This window comes from Lagenorhynchus albirostris, chromosome 3 (assembly GCF_949774975.1).
Source record: "Lagenorhynchus albirostris chromosome 3, mLagAlb1.1, whole genome shotgun sequence".
NCBI lineage: Eukaryota > Metazoa > Chordata > Mammalia > Artiodactyla > Delphinidae > Lagenorhynchus > Lagenorhynchus albirostris.
Genome location: NC_083097.1, coordinates 152782036 through 152805267, shown reverse-complemented (window position 1 = coordinate 152805267; position 23232 = coordinate 152782036). Strand labels below are relative to the sequence as shown.

General features: G+C 43.8%; 1 long non-coding RNA gene and 1 pseudogene across 3 annotated transcripts in view; both read left to right on the top strand.

The window, feature by feature from the left end:
• Positions 1 to 23026, top strand: part of LOC132517341 (uncharacterized) — a 36265-nt gene extending 13239 nt beyond the window's left edge. The window contains exons 2-5 of one of the 3 annotated variants that reach the window (XR_009539712.1): positions 11455 to 11621; positions 14364 to 14543; positions 21704 to 21798; positions 22470 to 23026. This is a non-coding gene — a long non-coding RNA (uncharacterized LOC132517341). Of the gene's footprint in view, positions 1 to 11454; positions 11622 to 14363; positions 14544 to 21703 lie in introns of all 3 variants that reach the window. The other 2 variants (XR_009539710.1, XR_009539711.1) reach the window with 2 other exon arrangements.
• Positions 16686 to 17221, top strand: LOC132518614 (glycine cleavage system H protein, mitochondrial-like; annotated as a pseudogene).
• Positions 23027 to 23232: the final 206 nt, after the last annotated feature.

The window sequence follows — 23232 nt, the reverse complement described above, 5'->3', positions numbered from 1 at the left end:
AACTTAAAAAATCAGGACATTTCAAATACAAATCCAGATTTCCTGTTTCTACTGGAAAGTGAGAGAAATGGCAATAATGGGGCCCCACTTCTGCATGGTAACAACCGGCTTGTTTCCAGTAACTGAAGTACCAATTGTTTCCAGTAACCGAGGTACATACTCTCTTTGCTGCAGTCGCTGCCACTCTCTGTTGTGCTCCATCCACCTCACACACTGATGTCACTGGCTTGGCCCCTGTAGGCACTGAGTTTGCAACACCTGATATGGATAAACTGTAGCATGTCTGGAGGAGGGGACAGATCAGTTAGTGACTTGAAACATGTTATACAAGACCAGCCAGAACAATGGGGGATATTTACCCTCTGGAGGTGTGATTGTAGCCTTCACGTTTAAAGGGCTAAGGTGCAGGCGGAGGAGGCAGGTCTGTTCTGTGAAACCCCAGAAAAAACTTCGGACCAGTGAAAATGTGTGTGTGGGAAGCAATTTTCAGCTCAACCTAAGGCCGTTTTTCAGCATCATAACTGTTTCAAGATGTAACAGGTAATGTCAGGAAGTGGCCAACTCCCTGAGTGGAGGTGGGGGCAATGTACAGGCTGAGCCTGGACAACCGTTTCGCCTCAGCCATTCAGAGGGTATCCAAGTGTTGCGTGTGTAGCTGAACTGCATGCCCTTGACGGTTTCTTCAGCCCTTCAGGGCTGGATTCTGTGCCCATAGACTGGATGCCCGGGTGAGGGAGAGGGAATAGCTAAACTGGCTCCTATGTAGCTGTCCTGGAAGCCTGAATGTGGCTGCTGCTGCTGCTGGGAGAAGCGGGGAATTTAGGCTGCAGCTGAGTGGCAGGAGGGGCAGAATAGTACATTTTCTGTGGTGCAGCATGAAAAGCTTTGGGTCAGACCATTTGGGTCTGTAAGAGGAGAGGCATGTTGGATGACCTCCAGGGACCCTGCCTGCTTAGGCCACCCGATGCCCTGATAGGAGTCTGGATGGCTAGGCCCTCTGTCCAAGAGGGACAGGGTAGGAGTCGGAGTAGTGGGTGTTGGGGGTTCCTGAAGGCAGCTGCTGTAAGCGTACTTCCTAAATGGGAAAGGGAGTTGTGATTTAAAATGATAAGTATATATTTGGTCTTCTTGTTTCTGGCACAGAGCTCCTAAAACCCTTGGAATTTCCTAAGTGATAAGAGAGATTTAAAGTGTCCTTTGTTATGTTAATGAGGTGACTTTTGGTCGCACCTAAAGATGAGGACTGTTTGCCTGGAGAATCAACCATGTGATTAGAGGATCGGAACTTTCAATCCCACCCCCTGACCTCTGGAGAGGGGAGAGGGGCTGGAGGTTTGGTCAGTTGCACTGGTCAGTGATTTAGTCCATCATTCCTTGGTAGTGAAGCCTCCATAAAAATCCAAAAGGATGGGATTTGGAGAGCTCTTGGGTTGGTCAACACCTGGAGATTGGGAAGAGTGGCGTGCTCGGAAAGGGTGTGGAAGCTCCGAGCTCCTTCCCCATACTTTGCCCTGTGCATCTCTTCCATCTGGCTGTTCTGAGTTATATCCTTTTCTTTCTTTCTTTTTAATTTTTATTTTATTTTTTAATTTTTTTATTTATTTTTGGCTGTGTTGGGTCTTCGTTGCACACAGGCTTTCTCTCGTTGCGGTGAGCGGGTGGGGGGGCTACTCTTCGTTGCGGTGTGCGGGCTCTAGGCGCACAGGCTTCAGTAGTTGTGGCTCGTGGGCTCTAGAGTGCAGGCTCAGCAGTTGTGGCACACAGGCTGAGTGGCTCCGAGGCATGTGGGATCTTCCCGGACCAGGGCTCGAACCCGTGTACCCTGCATTGGCAGGCAGATTCTTAACCACTGCACCACCAGGGAAGTCCGTTATATCCTTTTCTAATAAAGTGGTGATCTAGTAAATGTTTTTCTGAGTTCTGTGAGCCACTCTAGCAAATTAATTGAATCCAAGGAGAGGTTCTTGGGAATCTCTTGATATAGCCAGTTGGTCAGAAGTGAAACCAAATGCCCCCCAAACCAAGTTCCCCTGCTGAGTTTTGTTTTTGTTTTTTTTTGTTTTTTTGGGGGGGTACGCGGGCCTCTTACTGTTGTAGCCTCTCCCGTTGCAGAGCACAGGCTCCGGATGCGCAGGCTCAGCGGCCATGGCTCACGGGCCCAGCCGCTTCGCAGCATGTGGGATCTTCCTGGACCGGGGCATGAACCCATGTCCCCTGCATCGGCAGGTGGACTCTCAACCACTGCGCCACCAGGGAAGCCCCCCTGCTGAGTTTATGATTAAATTCTCTATCCAAAACTTTATTCCCATTCTTGTCTCACCCTTGTTTCCCTCGCGATTGAGGAGGATCAAAGAAATGGGGGGATCAAAACCAAGCAGGACCCTGCAGGGCCCTTCTGGATACAAAAGCCCCTCTTTGTCTCCTGTTTCTTATTTATGGAAAAAGGCTTTAGTCTCCTAGACCTTCCCTGAGTTCCAAAGAGGGAACTCAAACAGTTACTAATTAGGGAAGTGAGGGAATGCAGAAACAAAGGAAAAGCTGTCAAACAAGGAAAGTAAAGATAGCTAAAACAGTTCAGCCATAAAGCAGAGTCCTAGCTCCTCAAGGGATACACATAACAATCTGACACATATCTTTGAGCTCTTCTGCAGAAACTAACACCCACCCCCACCACCCAGGTGGAGGATGGTGACCACATGCTGACCACAAGCACTACACCCCAGACTGGTTAGAACCAGAAGGTTGATGATTAAGATTACAGAAACATCACCCTATTACCTTACCATGAACCAGTCAGAAGAAAGTCCATGAGCTGCCACCCTCACCCCAAATACTGCCTTTAAAAACCCTTCCCTGGGGCATTCCCTAGCTGTCCAGTGGTTGGGACTCTGTGCTGTCACTGCCATGGGCCTGGGTGCAATCCCTGGTCAGGGAACTAAGATCCCACAAGCTGTGGTGGAAAAAAAAAAAAAAAAGAAAAAAAAAGAGATTTATTTGAGCCAAACTGAGGACTATAAACCAGAAGCCAGCCTCCCAGATTACTCTGAGAAACTGCTCCAGAGAAGCATGGTTTTCAGCACAGCTTTACTTCTTGGCAGAACAAAGAACATTAAACAAGTCAGGGATACATTTCTTGAAGGTTTCAAAAAAACCAGACCAGCACGTACACAGCAAGTCAGTATGGCCTTAGCACCTGGGAGGGGAGTCTTATCATGAAGGAGTACCAGCATTGGCGTCCCAGGAAGGGAGGCATTTAATCTTTATTTTTAACATGAACATTCTTTACTTCTGGTCAGTGTGCCCTTTTCTTTAATAATTAAAGCAGATGTACAATGTATGTTTGATAGGCCACAAACAGGTTATTCTAGTTAGCATAAAATTCAAGTTAACTCATGTACAAGCCAGAATGACTTCCCCATACCTCAATATGTGAACATTTCTCTTATCAATTGGTTGGCGATGTGGGAGAAAAACCCACACGTTGGAACTGGGGTGCAGAATTGGAGGAGCATATACTTCCCTAAGTTCATCTTTTTGTTGCAGGAAGGGGACCCCTTCCAGGGCCCTAGAGTGGGCTCTTGTCTAACACTTGGAAATGAATTGTCTGAGGAGACACATGTGCTGACAAAGCAAGAGACTTTATTGGAAAGGGGACCAGAGTAGAGAGCAGCAGGGTAAGGGAACCCAGGAGAACTGCTCTGCCACGTTGCTCGCAGTCTCAGGTTTTATGGTAATGAGGTTAGTTTCCGAGTTCTCTCTGGCCAGTCATTCTGACTCAGGGTCCTTTCTGGTGGGGCATGCATCACTCAGCCAAGATGGATTCTAGCGAGAAGGATTCTGGGAGATTGGTAGGACACATGGACTGGCATCTCCTCTCTCCTTTTGACCTTTCCCAAATTCTTCCAGTTGGTGGTAGCTCGTTAGTTCTGTGTTCCTTACCAGGACCTCCTGTTGTAAGATAACTCATGCAGGTGGTTACTGTCGGCCTGGCCAGGGCGGGCAGTTTCGGTTAGTGGTTCCCCCGACTCCCTGCTAAGAGACTTCATACTCAAGATACTTCTTGGGAATTGGGGCGGAGGTCTCTTTCTTCTGTGACTACTTCCTGCCGAGAGTGGAGATAGTCCTGCCTAGTAGAGTAGAAGTCTCTCTCCACCTGATCTAAATCGAGGTATTCTGTGTCCAAAACTGGCATTCACCCTTGTAATAACAGCAGTTTAGCCTGAGACTGTTGGACCCTGTTGGACATGAACCTTGTAAGCAGTTGAAATAGACAGGGGCCTAACAGGAGGCCTAACAGGATGGTCATTGCTGGGCCCAGAAAAGGGAGGCAAAATTTGGGGTGAGGGCTTCAGGGTATGTGAGTTTCTTCTGATTGGTTGGTGGTGAGGTAACAGAGTGGTGCTCCAGGAACCTTGAATTCAGCCTTAAGTTACCATCCTCCACCTGGTGGGGGCCACAGCTCTGTGGAAGAGCTCAAAGATATTCTTATGCATACTCCTTGAAGAGGAACCAGGACCCTGCCACAAGGGTGCACCACCATTTGATTGCTCCTCCCCTGTTTCTGCATCCCCTCCCTTCCATGGTTAGCAACTGTTTGAATCTGCCCTTTGGAACTCAGGGAAGGTCAAAGAGGCTGAATGAAGCCTATATCCTACAAACAGGAAACAGGGGACACCGAAAGGATTTGTACTCCGGAGCCCCACAGAGTCCCACTCAGTTTCAATTCAGGGAACTAGATGACAACGGCTCTGGCCACTTTCTGCTAAAATGGGGCATAGTGCTGCCTCAATTTGGAGAATAGACACTGAATTGGAAATATTTCTCAGTTCTAAGTCCTGTATCTGAGTCTTGTATGATCAAAATCTCAATCCCTTGGCCTGCCATTTTGGTGTAACAGACCCTATTAAAAGTAGTTGGAGGAGTGACAACTAGAATTTTAATAGACAAAATAAATCTCATTACCTGAGGAATTCAGAAGAATAAGTCTGAAACCCAGTCTGGAACCGCACACCTTGAGGAGACTTGTAGCCAGGTAGCCAGTTGTTTGCTTTTATCTAAGTAGGTTTAACTTCCAATGTGGTATTAATATATACATAACAGGAGCTATTGGCCACTACACGTCTCCTTTTCCTACTATCTGATCTAAAGCAATTTCATTTTCTGAAAATTTAACAGTTACAAGAGGATATCTTGAAACCATAAGGTTGCAGCTACCAGCTGCCAGCAGACATTGTTTTGAGAATGGCTGGTGGCATCCCAAGTCTGACACAGCTCAGAAAACTCAAGTTCTTAGCAATACGAGGACTTGTCTGAAATCACGTCCATAATGCCACCTAGTATTACCTTGGATGTCTGAACCACAGCTACTGCATTTTGACTTTCAATTGCATTTCTCTCCTTAATGGCCAAAGCAGATGTCACCATTAATGATTTTAGTGATTTTCTAGATATGAGAAGATGCAAGAATTTGGACTCATAAAGTCTTTTCCTGAAAGTATCTAACTATCTGAAGGCCTGTTCTGCCAGTTTTTCCAGAGCACAGAGTGCCTCATTCCTGATCTCCACCCTGAACTCCTTTCAGAGTGTGTTGAAGGTCAGTGGCTGCAGTGGCCATTGACCTAATCCTTGCAGAGGCAGATGGCAAGTACCAATTTTCAGTTGGCAGGGCCCCTTCAGGGTCATAAATTTGACCATGGTTTAGGGGGCATTTCATGACCATTTCATCTCATGGTGCTAGGAATGTTCATTCCTAGGTCTGGCAAAGATTTTGCTGATAGGCCACTCAATGTGCTACTACTGGACTAGGCCTTATTAACAGTAGCCAAAAGTCTCTGGACCACCTGTCTTACTAGTCTCTTATGGTCCAGGAAAATATTCCCTCTTGTTGCTTCTTTCCATATCTAGAGTTACACTGTTACAATCATTGATCTCATATGGAACTATATATCATCATTTTATCAGAGGCTCAGTCACACATTTGGTAATTCAAGAAACAGCAATTTTGTAAAACAGGCAATATAAATATAGTACTGTTAGCAGTATTAGTAAGGTCATAAGCAAGAGTATAAGTCAAGAACTTCCATTGGGTGCAGCCCAGTATATCCCAGGTCATCTGACTTAGTCTGTTCTGTACCAATCCTTATCTTTAAGGGAAGTTTTATATTGGTATTGTCCATGAGGCACCCAGCCCAATTTCCTAGTGTTACCAGGCTGGTTATCCCTAGTATGGTTTAATTGTCCCCAACCCAACCCCAACTCCCTTATTTGGCTCCCCAAATAAGGGAGCCTTTAAATTTAAATGACCATAGCCTGGTATTAACTTCCTGGTTGCAGATCATGGACCATTTGATCTTCAGCCAAAGACAGATTACTGAGTTAAGTTTCAAAAACAAACTTAGAGTGGCCTATTAATAATTCAATTTAACTTTGCAACAATATAACATAATAGCAAGGAATTATCTGAGAAGTGAGTCTTAGTGAATATAGACCTCAATAAACAGAATTAGAATTTGATATCCATTGAAATCTCTCTCTCTCTCTAAAATTACCCTCATTTTTGTCAAATATAGCCAAATTAAGATTAATTTGTTTCTAAAGTAAATCTGGTCCATCAACCACATAGGCTCTTCCACACTGACTCTGGTGTAATTTCTCAGGAGTCTGAGACTGAATTCCCCAAAAGGCCTCTCTGGGCCAGGAAATCCATGCCGAGAGTGCGTCATCAAATTTTGCCTTGGTGAATTTCTCGCTTTTAGAGGTCCCCAAAATATCAAGATTCTTACACCTGTTAGGAGGTGGCCTTCCTAATTTATCTGATAAAGCTGCTGGGAACCTAAAAGTTTCCAGTTTCTGGAGGGTACAGATAGAGAGCAAAGATAAATATTTCAATTCTGCTTACAAAGGTATAATTTACCAAATTACTGTAAGTCATAATTAGTTTGAAGGGAAGGGTTTTTCTTACAGCTGGAAAACACAGATTTAAACCAGTAATTTTTCAGATAAAAACCATAAAAATTATATCAGTATTCACCAGTTCACTCAGTCCTATGTAACTAATCCTTTCGTTAATAGTTTTATGAAGCCATCAGGTTTTTCCTTAGGATTCTTTAAAACTTACCCAGGGCTTCCCTGGTGGCACAGTGGTTGGGAATCTGCCTGCCAATGCAGGGTACACGGGTTCGAGCCCTGGTCCGGGAGGATCCCACATGCCGTGGAGCAACTAAGCCTGTGCGCCACAACTACTGAGCCTGCGCTCTAGAGCCCGCGAGCCACAACTACTGAAGCCCACGTGCCTAGAGCCTGTGCTCCACAACAAGAGATGCCACCGCAATGAGAAGCCCGCGCATGGCAAGGAAGAGTAACCCCCGCTCGCAGCAACTAGGGAAAGCCCATGCGCAGCAGCAGAGACCCAATGCAGCCAAAAATAAATAAAAAAAAAAAATATTAAAAAAACAAATCTTACCCAGTTCCCCAGTACAATCTGAGATTTATCAAAGTACAACAATAACTGTCTATAAATGACAGAAAGACTTAAAAAGTCATGGTTATTAAACATCTGATCACAATGTAATTGACAAAAGAAACTTACTGCTGTGACATGCAACATTTTAAAATAGCTAGAATTTTGACTGATAACATTTTACTAGTACATACTATATTTTTAAGAATTCCATGTAATTTCTAGAATACGTATATTAATAACATTTATCCATACAGTATTTTTTTTTTTTTTTTTGCCGTGCGCGGGCCTCTCGCTGTTGTGGCCTCTCCCGTTGCGTTGCACAGGCTCCGGGCGCGCAGGCTCAGCGGCCATGGCTCACGGGCCCAGCCGCTCTGCGGCATGTGGGATCTTCCCGGACCGGGGCACGAACCCGTGTCCCCTGCATTGGCAGGTGGACTCTCAACCACTGCGCCACCAGGGAACACGGGTTCGTGCCCCGGTCCGGGAAGATCCCACATGCCGCAGAGCGGCTGGGCCCGTGAGCCATGGCCGCTGAGCCTGCGCGCCCGGAGCCTGTGCAACGCAACGGGAGAGGCCACAACAGCGAGAGGCCCGCGCACGGCAAAAAAAAAAAAAAGCCATATTCAAGTTTTGTACCAGCTTACTTTTAAAATTCATTTATTCAGTTAACTTCAATCTAAACCTAGCCAATCCTGACCATCCACAAACCCTCCATCCCTTTCTGTATCCATATTAATCTGTCCCCCATTCTCGTCTCCATCCAGAAACAACCAGTTCTATGGCAGACTCACTTTCTTTTCCCTTATTAAAATGCAATTCCATCCCTCATACCTTCTTCACTGAAAACACACATCCTACTTCCCTACTGAAATGTTTCCTTTATTATTTTTATTAGCTTTAATTACCTGTTTAGAGTCTTCAACTCTTAAAAACCGTCATTTCTAGTGAAAACTAAGTAGTAAGCAATTATGTACTGTTTTTTACATTAGAATTCCGTAGATTGGTGAACATAAATACCAGTGATAATTTCTAGAAACATTTGCTTTCTTACAGAAAACATTTCAGGGTGGCACCAAACATATTAATTAGTAGTCCTAAATGCCTTTAGTTTTTCTGTTTAGTAATTGATGTCTCAGTATCTTATTTTACTTCGGAATGACCCAGTTATTCAACAAACTTTCATCATTTAACTTAATTTAATGTTACTCTAAAATTTTATGTTACCAAATATCTGGAGAGATCATTGTCAAGTAGGCATTCCAAAAACATAATTATTCCCATAGAGTTTACCTAAAAGTTCTTATCTCATTTACATTTACTTTCCTCAAAAGTTTTTTCTTGAGTTAACTTTTCTTGTTGACAGATTTGTAATAGATATAATAAGGTTTTATTTGACTTCTATTAAACCTAGTTACAATAAAGGTATTATACTTAATGCTGATGACCCTAAAGATGTGTCTATGTTAATTAAATTAACAAACTTTATAAGTTTAATACCAGATATTAATTTAATACAGAATATTTCCCAGTTCATGTGAACCTGAAATTAATTCTGGCCAGTTAACTTCTATATTTTTGAGAATTTGTATAAGCACTTAACTTCCTTTAAGCCAATTAAGTAGAGCTCATTGAATTAATTTTGATAATACCGTCCAAAGGACATATATACAATGCACACAGACATATAGACAAATACCAGAGATCTCATAGCTTCATTTTCTAAACTTAGTCATGAATCAGGTATTAAAATATAAAACTCACTAGCTTATAAATAATAGTTGAAATAGGCAATATTTAAAAAGGCTTCTTACCATTTTTTTTTTCCTCAGTCTCAGAAATTAAAGATGGTCTAGATAAGATAAGTGATCCTGAGAGCCCTGGTCTCAAGGCATGGAGCGAGAAAAGCAAGTTCTCCTAGAAGGACTTATTCCCTCAGGGTCGGAATTCTGAAAAGACGTTTTATCAAGCTTGCCTTTTGTAACTGTATATGCAAGAAAAACCAGTTTTGGAATTTTGAAGAGTTTTACCTACACCAATTTTCTCTGGAGTCTAAACAATATGGTGGCCACACAATGTTATAATAAAATATCATCTCTTTCTTAGTCGCCGGCTCATAGCTAAAATGTTTCCAGTTAGTCAGAATTTGCCCAAGAGGGATTCACAGTGGAACAGAACCAGAATTTCCCATTTCACAAGACAGGATGTGACTCATAACAAAGAAGAGGTCCCACCAGCATCGCCATTTGCTGCAGGAAGGGGCCTAGAGTGGCTCTTGTCTAACAGTTGGAAATGAATTGTCTGAGGAGACACACGTGCTCACAAAGCAAGAGACTTTATTGGAAAGGGTCGCCAGGATAGAGAGCAGCAGGGTATAAGGGAACCCAGGAGAACTGCTCTGCCACATTGCTCACAGTCTGGGTTTTATGGTAATGGGGTTAGTTTACAGGTTCTCTCTGGCCAATCATTCTGACTCAGGGTCCTTCCTGGTGGTGTGCGCATAGCTCAGCCAAGATGGATTCCAGCGAGAAGGATTCTGGGGGTTTGGTAGGACATATGGACTGGTGTCTCCTCTCTCCTTTTGACCTTTCCTGAATTCTTCCAGTTGGTGGTAACTTGTTAGTTTTGGGTTCCTTACCAGGACCTCCTGTTGTAAGATAACTCATGCAGTTGGTTACCATCGGGCCTGGCCAGGGCAGGTAGTTTGGGTCAGTGGCTCCCCTAACATTTTTATATAGTTTTAACTTCTGAATCATGAAAATGTTTTAGATATTCAAAAAGTAAAGTTAAACTGAAAAAGATTTAAAAAAAACAAACCTGAAACAATACGAATAAAAATTACACCCAATTATGTATCAAATGAATAACATAACCAACCACCACACACTTAAGCAACTTTGAAGCCAATAACAGGACATTTTCTAAGGCTAAAAAGAAGTGACCAGAAACTCTCACCTTTGCTTGGGAGGCTTGTTGAAGGAGTGATTTGGGGTGTATTTCTGAAAGGGTTCTGTGTGTGTGCAGGATACATGTATTATCTTGTGATTTTAAAGGAGTGTTATTTGCTTGAGCTCTCTGGGACTGTTTATAGCAAAGCAGACATTTTAATAAGTAGATACACACCAAATAACGCAGCACTTGGGTTGCCTCAGGCTGTGAAAACAACGCATACCCCACCCTCACCGCCAGCCCCCCACCGCCGGCCGCAAGACGGTTGCATGTCCCTGAGTGGACAGCGCCTCCTGCAGGATGATGTTTGCTGAGCGCCTGCCTCCCCCACCCCCTCATACAGTTCTTGTGTTATTTATTACAAGTTACAGTTTTACTAACACCAAAACTCGGATCCTCCTCCTTCCCCCAGATTTTATGGGAGAAAATATCTGTACTCATAAAGTCTTTGTCTTTCTCACGATTCAGTTATGGGCCAATGGAAAGGACAGTTTCCACAGTGGGACAGAATGAGGTTAGAGGGGTAGAGTTGCCTCTTAATAGTTTACAGACAGATGTCTTAACCTGGGAGAGTCCCACCTTCATCCTGTGGAGATAATGGAAAAGTAGCTCTCCAGATGGTGGTGAGGATGAAATCAGATATGGGAAGAGGCTGTCTCAACATGAGTTGGGTTATAAAACTAAGGTGAGAGGGCATGGGGGCCACAAATCTGGAGCAGCCAGGATGAGCCAGGTGGCAGCTCTTTGTTGGGTGTCCTGCTTAATCATTGGGTCAATGGCTGTGAGAATCAGACAAGGTGTGTCTAATCCCCATGTGCCAGTGCAGACCTCCACGGCAGAGCGGTCAGTGACTGGCCTGGTCATGATGGTGGGCAAGGCAGGGCCATGTGGGTACCCAGGTCTGCCTGACTCCAGATCTTGAGTTCCTTCACCTGCTGGATGCTGGGGGTTAGCAAAGAGGTGGCCCGCTCTCCAGGGACTTCTAGCTGGATTGGGCAGAAGGGAGGTCTTCCTCTTCTCTGAACCTTTCTCTGCCTTTTCTTTAGATTTCAGCTTCCCACCTGGGAAGGAAGACTTGAGCAACCACCCAGGATGGCTGGCAGCCTCCCAGCCCACCCACCATGGACCTTCCACCTTTATGTCATAGAGCCTGAAGCCACAGTGATGTCCTTGAGCAGTTAGACGACAGAACAGGCATTGGGGCTGGCATGTGGTAGGTACACAGTTCATATCTGGGGAGAAAGGCTTTCCTTATGAACCTTATTTTGTTAGCTCAGCAGCAGCAACTCTGCACCAAGTTCCTAAATGCCTGCAATAGCATTTGAACCTAGAGCCAGGCTTGGACTGAGGTGCATGCATGTGAGATGTGTCTGCTTGACACTGTCCTTTATTTACTACTTTCTACTTGTCACTCACTGCAGGAAGCACTTTACAGGTGTAATGGGGACAAGAGTTTTGAATTGTATCATTGTGATTTTTTTTCTCTTGCATTCCCTTGAATATGAACTGCCAAAGACATTTTTTGCCTTGGTCCTGCTGCTGGAATGCAAAGCTTTAAGTCCAGCCCGGAGCTGAGAGCCAGCAGGTAGAAAGGAAAAAGGATTTTGTAAATTTCTTTAGTTCCCAGGCCAGGTCGACAAGTTCAGAGATCTTCAAACAAGGTGCACAAAACTCCTGGGGTGCACAGAGTCTTTCCAGGAGGGAGTGTGGGCAGGGAAACCAGAAAATAGTTTTCACTACTTCAACTAATACGTGGAATCTGAAAAAACTCTTGTAAAAGATATATCCATGAGTTTTTAGTCATTGTATCTTGAAAATTTGGGTAGTGCCAGAAAATGTTCCAATCACATCATATTTTATGTACCTAAATTGTATCCCAGGTACATAGATAGTTTCAAGGGAGTCAGTATTCAGAATCTCAGCTTCCATATGACTTCTTTCCTAAAGTTGATCTGCCTGTAAAAGCCTCTGAGGTGACTACTCCTCTCACATGTGACACCCACCCCAGATCTCCCTCTGTGGGGTTGCTCCTCTGATGATTACTCAAGGGTTCTGCAGGGCTTCTTCTCTTACACATACCTCTCTTAAATATAAAGTAAGGAATTTTGGTCATATTGGGAAGTTCTGGAGAAAGATGTATGCGAGCTTGGGGTTCAGGGAGTTGTGGCGATTTTTAATCTCTTTGCTTTTTCCACCTCTCTCTCTCTCTCTTTTTTAAATAGATTTAATTAATTAATTAATTTATTTATTTATTGGCTGCATTGGGTCTTCCGTTGCTGTGAGCAGGCTTTCTCTAGTTGCCGCGAGTGGGGGCTTCTCTTCGTTGCGGTATGAGGGCTTCTCATTGCGGTGGCTTCTCATTGCGGAACACAGGATCTAGGCGCGCAGGCTTCAGTAGTTGTGGCACACGGACTTCAGTAGTTGTGGCTCGTGGGCTCCAGAGCGCAGGCTCAGTAGTTGTGGTGCACAGGCTTAGTTGCTCCGTGGCATGTGGGATCTTCCTGGACCAGGGCTTCAAGCCGTGTCCCCTGCATTGGCAGGCGAATTCTTAACCACTGCGCCACCAGGGAAGCCCCTCTCTCTCTTTTTTTTAATTGAAATATGATTGACATAACATTATATTAGTTTCAGGTGTCAACATTTCAATATTTATATATATTACAAAATGATCACCACAAGTCTAGTTAACATCTGTCACCATACATAGTTACAATTTCTTTTTTCTTGTGATGAGAACATTTAAGATCTCTCCATCTCTTATCCACCTCTCCTTTTGCCTAAAAATGCTTTGCACTTGAAGGAATCCCCCAGGAGCGAAGCAAAGAGAGCACAGTAGGAATTACGCCTCCCTGGGAAGCAGCTCCTGTGTTCTCAGTGCTCATCCTTAGAAGCGTCCTCAGCTGGTGGACAAGCCTGTGAACAGCGGGCACAGCAGGGGGCAGTGATGCTGAGCCATGCTCATGTTCTCCGGGAATACCAACATTTTCAAGACATATTGGCTGAAACTCATGGATGATATTTCTATGATATTTCTTTCAGATTCTTTGTGTTATTAAAAAATGGAGTCAACCTGTTTTATCAAATAATATAGAATAGCCTTATTACAGTCTTCATCTTATAAAATGTTTGGTATTTTCTATTTCTATTATAAGAAAGAATTTTAGCACCAGGTCAATTAGTTTTTTGCAGTGTAGTCAGCCCTTTGTATTCGAGGGTTGCACATCTGTAGATTCACCCAGCTACTGATCAAAAATATTCAGGGTAAAAAAAATTCCAGAAAGTTCCAGAAAGCAAAACTTGAATTTGCTGCATTGGCAACTATTTACATAGCCTTTACATTGTATTAGGTATTATAAGTAATCTAGAGATGATTTAAAGTATATGGGAGGGAGGATAGAGGGTGTGCGTAGGTTGTATGCAAATACATTTCATATAAGGGACTTGAGCACTCTCAGGTTTTGGTATCTGTGGGCATCCTAGAACCAATTTCCCACAGATACTGAGGGATGACTGTATATACATCAACAAAAGATGCTTTCTTTTTTTTTTAATAGAGGTATAGTTGATTTACAATATTATATGTTTCAGGTGTACAACATAGTGATTCAAAAATTTTAAAGATTATACTCCAAAAAAAAGATTATACTCCATTTATTATAAAATATTGGCTATATTCCCTGTGCTGTACCATATGTCCTTGTAGCTTATTTATTTTACACATAGTTTGTACCTCTTAATCCCCTCCATCTATCTTGCCCCTCCCTGCTAAAAGATGCTTTCTATGTTTAAGAATTATTCATCAAAACTTATATTTATATTGTTTTGGTCAATTTTGTATTAATTCTATTTGTAATAATAATTCAATTCAGAAGATATGTTTAACACTTAGGATTTATGGTTGACAGGGAATAAAGTAAACTTCAAAATTTCAATTTACATGCCTTTTTTGTTATAGCTAAGTTTGATAAGGTGGTGGATAAAAGACTTTAAAGCCTAAAAATATATTGCCTTATGGTGAAGATATACAGAGGATGTGGAATGGAAACATGAATTCAAGGAGAAGAAGGAAAAAATGTAAAATTTCCAAATGTTGAAGAAGAGCTTGTTCATGGATTTAAACAACTGATGATAGTGGGTAAGAATGTGTTTCAATATTTAGATTCCATTGGATATTTTAGAAGGCTGATGTAACAGTTTTTATTTAAAATATTAGTATTTACAATAGATGGAAATTATATCCCTTGCAACCATTTAAATGTTTAGTGAAATTTTTAGATGTCATCTTAAAAGTGTGCAAGAGGGTACACACCGTTTTTAAAAGCTTCTTTTAGGAGCTATATAAGTGTATCAGTCAGGATCATCTAGGCTATGCTATAATAACAATCCCAATGACTTAGTGGCTTGTAACAAAGGTTTCTCACTCACACTTGACATCCATTATGGTTTGGTGGGTGGTTCTGAGTTGTGAGGGGAAGTGACACATGTTTGGTCTTGTTGCTGCCAGAATAGTCACATGGCCTACTCAGCACAGAGGGCAGGAAGTGTGGTCCTGGAAGGCAGAGGGCTGGGAATACTTAGTGAACAGTCTCAGTTTAGAAAACGGTGGGCCAGATCATAGAGGTTCTTCCATGGTGCACAGAGATTCCACTAAGACTCCTGGGCAGAAGGGCCTATAACCAGGGAGGTCCAGGATGTCCTTTCCTCCCGCCCCCACAGAATGAGGGACGAAGAGGGGCAGAGAGAGGCAAGGGACTTAAGAGGCATATGTTTTGTTTAATTCATTTTCAGGGTGAAACCACAATAGGGGAGCCTGATAGTCAGCAAAGTGGGTCAGCAAATGTCTGGGGTGAGGACAGAAGGGCTGCAAGGCGCATGGCCTTCATTGTCACAGGCAAATGACTGGACACAGAGACTTCAGTAGTGGCCCAAAGATCAGATGGGACCAGTCACCCTATAGTGGTCACTTGTTCACGGCCAGACCAAACCAGATTGACTCTTTACTGCAGGAGTCAGCATGGACCCGGGGACCTCCAGTGGATCCCTGGCCCTTCTCCCACATTCATGTGTACCCAGGTACCATTTTGGAGAGGTGCACAAGGATGGGATACAGTATCGTTTCCATCCAAGTGACAGAAAATTCATTTGAAACAGACTGTTGTTCAAAAGAGACTGTTAAACAATTCCTGATTCAAAGTTGCACTTGGAAAACAAACAAACGAACAAACAAAAAAACCCAAAGTTGTACTTGGAAAGGAACTTGGAAGAGAAGGTTTGGACCAGAGGAGATTGAGATGCCAAACTATAGTCTTGGCACCCCAACCCCCAGGACTTGTGTAGAAGATGTACTTGACCACATTTTCTCTGCATGTCTAAGCAGTGGTGTGAGCAGATCTCAACCATCCTCACGTGTATCACCCCAGCACTCCTTGAGGTGGGTGCTGGTGTCCTGTCTCGTTTACAGATGATGAAAGAGCCTTCTGAGGTTAAATTGGTTTCCCAAGGACATGGAGTTATGATATGGGACTCTCCAGCTGCCCAGCCTGAGTGTTTCCACTTTACTGGGCTCCCTCCTGAGACTCCAGTCTCTCTAGCTTGGTCTCTCCAAGATTGCTGTGGCAGCAAGAGTCAGAAAGGCAAGCTTTCCTCCAAGTCATGGATAAGCACTGCTTACATGCACACAGTGTTCATAGTGAATATCAGAAGCTTAGAGAGAAGTCACCTTTGGGCAAAGCTATTGTTTTGTGCAGGTCTCTGCTTTCTATCCTTAATGTGGCTGGACCAGCCCTTGTGGTTCTTATTATGAGTGCAAGACGCCCTCAGCCATAACCATCAAGAAACTATGAAACAAGTAAACCAAGTTTATTACTTACAAGTTCTGGAGGGTACACAGCATGCCTGAGGCCACAGAAGGTCGTTGGGGGAGAGAGAGAGAAAGAGAGAGAGAATGGGCTTGTTCTGCTTTTATTGGGGTTGAAGGTGGGGGCCTAGTAGTGACTGTAAAACGTAAGAGCAGGAATTAAAACTCAGGGAGAGAAAAGCAAGTGGCCAAACCAAAGATCTTTAAAACAGAGGAACTTAATGGGGTCAGCCTAGATCTTTATCTAATTGTGTGGCTGGCAATATGTTTGTTCACATGGCAGTCTTTGGAGTGGATGCAATCAAGAGCTTAAGTCAGGCACTTGCATTACAACTTAAAAAGAACCCAGCTGGGGGCCCCGCCCCCTCCAGCCGGGGGTGCTCTAGATGCTGTGCGGAGACCTTCTGCACCCCTGCGAACATGGCGCTGCGAGGGGCGCGGAGCGTGTGGGCCGCGGTCTGCGGTCTGCAGCCCGCGCGCCATCTCTGTGCCCAACTCGCCCTGCCCGCCGCGGCCCTGGGGACTGCGGGCGGGCGCCGTCCGGGCGCTGCGCACCGGTCCCGTTCTGCTGTCGGGTCGTAAATTCACAGACAAACATGAATGGGTAACAACAGAAAACGGTGTTGGAACAGTGGGAATCAGCAGTTTTGCACAGGAAGCTTTGGGAGATGTTGTTTACTGTAGTCTGCCTGAAGTTGGGACAAAATTGAACAAACAAGAGGAATTTGGTGCTTTGGAAAGTGTGAAAGCTGCTAGTGAACTCTAGTCTCCTCTATCAGGAGAAGTAACTGAAATTAATGAAGCTCTAGCAGAAAATCCAGGACTTGTCAACAAATCTTGTTATGAAGATGGTTGGCTGATGAAGATGACACTCAGTAACCCTTCAGAACTAGATGAACTAATGAGTGAAAAAGCATGTGAGAAATACATAAAATCTATTGAGGAGTGAAAATGGAACCCCTAAATAAACTAGTTTGAAACAAAAAAATAAAAATAAAAATAACCCAACTATCAGACACTTAAACTTACGGTTATGAAGAAGATGGATGTGTTTCTAGTTGAGGGCCTCTGGGTGTAAATTGGAATACTTCGCAATGTTCTGGCACTATCTGCTCAGGCGTAAGACGTATGGAATGGTCGGGGATAGTCCTGCTCTTTGGTGTTCTGAGAACCAGCCCACACAGGACAGAAAGCAGCAAACCATAAACAGGTTTCATCAAATCATTTGTCTGTGTCCTCACCCTGGGGTCTAAAACTGAAACCATGTAACTCACTTTGGGACTTGAACCCACGGTCTTTTAACTGAGATCACACACCTGGTCTCAGGACTTAATGAAGCTCAGGTTCTCGATGTCTTGTCAGAAAGAATTCAGTGAGAGACAAAGTGATGGGTAAGAAGTGAATTTATTTAGAGAGAAACACACTCCACAGACAGAGTGTGGGCCGTCTCAGAAGGTGAGAGTGGCCCCAGGGTATGGGGTTGTCAGTTTTTATAAGGGTGGGTAATTTCATATGCTAATGAGTGGGAGGAGTATTCCAGTTATTTTGGGGAAGAGGTGGGGATTTCCAGAAATTAGGCCATTGCCTACTTTTTTTTTTTTAATTAATTTATTTTTGGCTGCATTGGGTCTTCGTTGCAGTGCATGGGCTTCTCATTGCGGTGGCTTCTCTCTTTGCAGAGCACGGGCTCTAGGCACGTGGGCTTCAGTAGTTGTGATTCGCAGGCTCTAGAGCGTAGGCTCAGTAGTTGTGGTGCACGGACGGCATGTGGGATCTTCCCGGACCAGGGCTCAAACCCGTGTCCCCTGCATTGGCAGGCGAATTCTTAATCACTGTGCCACCAGGGATGTCCCCACTGCCTACTTTTTGACCTTTATGGTTGGCCTTGGAATTGTCATGTTGCCTGTGTGTGTGTCATTTAGCTTGCTGATGTGTTACAATGAGCATATCCTGAGGCTTAAAGTCTAGTGGAAGTTGACTTGTCCGCCATCTTGGACCTATTTGGTTCTAATCAGTTTATGTCATGTCCTCTGGTAATGTCATTCTTTTAAAGGTTGTGTCCTGCCTCCTTCCCTCCTGTTTTAACCTGACATTCACCAAAGACAATCACCAACACCCGCTTGTAGTGAAGGAAAGTTCAGCATTTATTTGTAGGACACCAAGCAGGGAGAAGGGGCAGCTTGTGCTGAAAAGACCCAAACTCCCCAATGGCTTTCAGGGAAGGATTTTTAAAGGCAACATTTGGGGTGAGGGCTCTAGGGTGTATGACTTACTTCTGATTGGTTGGTGATGAGGTAATAGGGTGATGTTTCTGGAATGTGAATCATCAACCTTCTGGTTCCAACCAGTCTGGAGTCTAGTGCTGGTGGTCAGCAAGTAGTCACTATCCTCCACCTGGGGGAGGGGTCTTAGTTTCTACAGAACAGCTCAAAGGTGTGTGTCAGATTGTTATGTATATCCCTTGAGAAGAAGCTAGGACTCTGCTTTATCACTGAACTATTGTTTCTTTACTGCTTTTCCTTTGTTTCTGCATTCCCTCACTTCCCTAATTAGTAACTGTTTGAGTCTGCTCTTTGGAACTCAGGGAAGGCGTAGGGGACTAAAGCCTTTTTCTACAAACAAGAAAGGGGGGACACAGAGGGCCTTTTGTACCTGGGAGGGTCCTGCTGGGTCCTGCTCAGTTTCAGTCTCCCCTTTTCTTTGATACTCTTCAGTCCTGAGAGGAACAGGGGCAGGACAAGAAAGGGAATACTGTTTTGGATAGAGAGGTTAATCATAAACTTGACAGGGAAACTTGGTTTTAGGGGGACTCAGTTTAAGTTAGATCCAGCCACGACCCTGCCAGGAACAAGCACAGTGTCCAGAGGGGCATCATTTTTTTACAGGAATTACAGAGCTTCCTTCACCCATATGGAGGCAGGGAACATTTTCCTGATCCCCTTTCCCTATAGCCACCTCATGAGGTTTCTTTCTCCCCAAATTTTTGTTTTAAAAAATTTCAACTGTTGGGTTTCTCTGGTGGCGCAGTGGTTGAGAGTCCGCCTGCCGGTGCAGGGGACGCGGGTTCGTGCCCCGGTCCGGGAGGATCCCACATGCTGCGGAGCGGCTGGGCCCTTGAGCCATGGCCGCTGAGCCTGCGTGTCCGGAGCCTGTGCTCCGCAGCGGGAGAGGCCACAGCAGTGAGAGGCCCGCGTACCACCAAAAAAAAAAAAAAAATTTCAACCGTTAACGTTTTTAAAAAGCAAAGAGGGAATTCCCTGGCGGTACAGTGGTTAAGACTCGGCGCCTTCATTGCCGTGGGCCCACGTTCGATCCCTGGTCAGGTAACAAAGATCCCAGAAGCTGCAGGGCATGGTCCCCCCCAAAAAAGAAGCAAAGAAATTGTCTGCAAGATACTCATGTACTTACTTTCTTTGGAAGAAAGTTTTCTCACTACTGAGCGAAATGTCTGATCTTTAATGAAGACTGCCCCAATGCAAGGTTTGCAGGGGACCAACCGACTTGGCTTTGTGGGTGGGAAATCTGTAATGCAGGATTGTCTATAAGAAGCAAATCACCACAAGGGGGCAGTAAAAGCCAGTGGCTGAGTGAGGAGCTCTTGTTGGGAGGGGGAATGAACAGCCCCCATTCAGCACCTGGAGTCTCCCTGAAAGTTTCCCTTTACTTATAACACAGGGACCCAAGGGCACTTAACTTTTATCCTGGCACGTCTATAGTGAGATGTCTCCTTGTCTGTATTGGTTGGGGGAAGTAGAATAGGGGAGGAACAGGAATTATCAGGAAAAATTATCCCCACCCAGAGTCCACACCATGTCTTTCCCCTTCCCAGGAGGAGGCAGAGGCCTGGGGTTGGGTGTGGGGCGGCCAGGCTCTTGTTCTTAGCTCCAAACTCCTTCTCAAGGGATGTCAGGCTGTGCCAGAAGGAGTGGAATGAAAATGTTTGGTGTTTTTCAAGAGGAGATAGATGGGCCCCAAGCTGAGCAGCTGGAGTTTGTCCCCTGTGGACAGATACTCCAAGATGAAGATAATAGCAGGAGTGAAAGAGGAGCTGAGCCCTGCCCAGAAAAAAGATAGAGAGACCACATATTTCTCATTCTCGAGGTTAAGGAGACCTTCCTGACTACACACGTACAGAAAGGCTCCTCAGGTGGCCAAAAGGGAGGGGGCGCCACCCCATAGTAGGTGATGTCAACCTACCCATAGCCAACTTCGCTAGAATCCATCTTGGCTAAGGGATGCGCACGCACACAGGGGAGGACCCTGAGATAAACCAAATGTGGACTCAGAGCCAGGCAAAGCAAGGTGATTGGCCAGAGGAAACCCAGAAGAAATGCCCCCATATAAATAGTGATTCAAACTACCACGAGGGTGCGACTGTTTCTCTGAGCCTGCATGTGTGTCTATCCACACGTACCATTTTTCCTCCTAATAAACACTTTACTTGTTTCACTACTTTCCACCTCTTTGTGGGAATTCATTTCTACAAAGCTGACGGACCAGGGCCTTGTCTCTGGCCACTGGCCCTGGTGGTCTGTCCAGGGAACCAAAATCCTGCTTGAAGCCGCTGCAGGTCGAGGCTACCCAAGATCAGAACTGGTTTGATCTTTCAGGAGGTTTAAAAAGGAAAGTGGCCCCACTTCTGGCGCATGGTTTCCTGGGACTGAGAAAGGCCAGGGTTGTGAAACCCACGAGGGATGGATGCCTGGGCCTGCTCAGACCCTGCATTCTGTTACAGCAGCCCTTTGGGTAGGTTTTGGCCCCAACAGAATGGTGAAATTGGCATAGTGTGTGAAACCACCCTCCTCTGAAGTTCTCGTTGGCCAGTGATGTTATCTCCTGCAGGAGGGCAGCAGAAACCACTCTCAGAGCTGGACCCTTGCTCTGAGAGATACGAGGCATTGTTCCAAGGATCTTCCTTCCTGCTTCCCTCCCTCCATCCTCCTCTCCCATCTTTCCCTTCTCCCATGGAAAATTTCACACAGAATAAGAGTAGCGCAAAGAGAACAATGCACCCTTGTACCTACCAGTCAGCTACAGTGAGCATCTCAGGACTGCTCTTGTTCCATCTTTATCCCTCCCCTCCTCTCCCACCACTGGGTTATTTTAAAGCAACTTGTAGCTGTTATAACATTTATCCATACATTTTAGGCTTCATGTCTAAAGGATAAGAATTATTTTAATCCAGTCACAATACCATTATCACACTTTGGCATCTTTTAATACCCAGTCCTTATTCATGTTTTCCTCATTTTCTCAAGAGTATATTTTTATAGTTGATTGGTTCAAATCAGGATCCACCTAAAATACACACTTTACATTTGGTGGATATGTCTCTTAGGTCTCGCTCTCTCTTTTTTAAAAAACATTTTAGTATTTTAATGTTTGATGAGAACAATGTTTCCAAAGATGTGTTCTTCTTTTTTAAAAAATAAATTTAGCTGGACAATTCAGCCAACTGGCACATTTAGCACTCCAACTACCATGCAAGGTACTTGGTTCAGGTCAAAGTGCAGATTTTCTTGATCATCTTTATGTAAGTATTTCCTGTCCATCTGGAGAGAAGGTGAATAAAGATTTATTTTGTTTACAATTAATCTGTGTTTTAATATTCACTCTTCAAATATTTGAATTCAATTGATTTTGAATTCAAATAGTTCAAATATCTTTATTCCCTTTAAGGAATAAAAAAATTGACTGATAGTGACCTATCTAAGCTTATCTTACATAGAACACATCATAATTTGAAGATACAGTTTACCACCACTTCTCCCATAATCCTCCCAACTTCCTATCCATCTTTCCTGCTTTTTCTTATCATTTTCACTATCTGACATACTATAGTATCATATTTATTTTTCTCTTAGGTCTGTTTAAATCTCATTGCTCATAACTGTGTAAGCCTGGGACAGTCTTAGGATGATGTAGAAACAGGTTGGGGCTCCCCTCCTCCCAGGGTAATAGCAGATTCCCACCAAATGCTGGAGCTCTTCTAATGTAATTTGAAAAAGGAGATTTCCATTCCTTGCATCCTGAGCATAGATAATCTCATTTAATTCTCATGTCAACCTAACAAGGTAACATTTATGCCCATTTTACAGATGATGAAAATAAGTTTGAGGGAGGCTTTCCAAATAAGTAGAAGTGACTATTTAATCGGAAGGTTTTACCTACCTGATTCCACAGACCACGTTTGTTTCTCCTTAGCATTTCTGTTTATCTTGGGATAAGCAATGGTGACAGCAGCCATCACCAAGAGCACAGGGTCCTCTTGCTAGTATATCCCATCTGCAGAACTTCTGAGTGAAAAGCGGGTGCATGTGAGGATGCTGAGACCACAGGCATAAACTGCATGTGTGTTTGCCCTGGCTGTCATGGAGCACTGACAAAAACATCTTCATTGCTCATAACTACTACAGATATCAATAGTCTTCTTTCTGTTTCGATTAAAAATTTTTATTAGGAGATTTTATATTTTGTCAATACAAATCATATGTATGTATAAATGTGTATAAATGTATATATACACATTTATATATGTATAAATGTGTATATATGTATAAGTGTGTATTGTTATATGTATATAAAAATAATAAAATGAGCCCTTATGTGCCCAACATCCAGTCTTAAGAAATGGAACTCTAAGAATACCTTTGAAGCCTCTCCCTCCTCTCCATCCTCACCCTCCACGACAAACCTGCCCTGAATTTTTATCATTCCTTGCTTTCCTTTATATTTTACCACATATGTATGTATGTGTGTTGTTGAAGAATACATTGTTTAGTTTTGCTTGTTTTTTTTTTTTTTCAAATACACAAATATTTATTAAAGTTCTACTACAGGACAAAGAAACTTGCTTGACGCTAATTTGAAAGAATAACTGTATTATGGTTCACATTTTTTTTTTCTCATTTTAAGTTTTTACTTAGACCAAACCAACTATGCTATAGACTTATGACGAAATACTGTT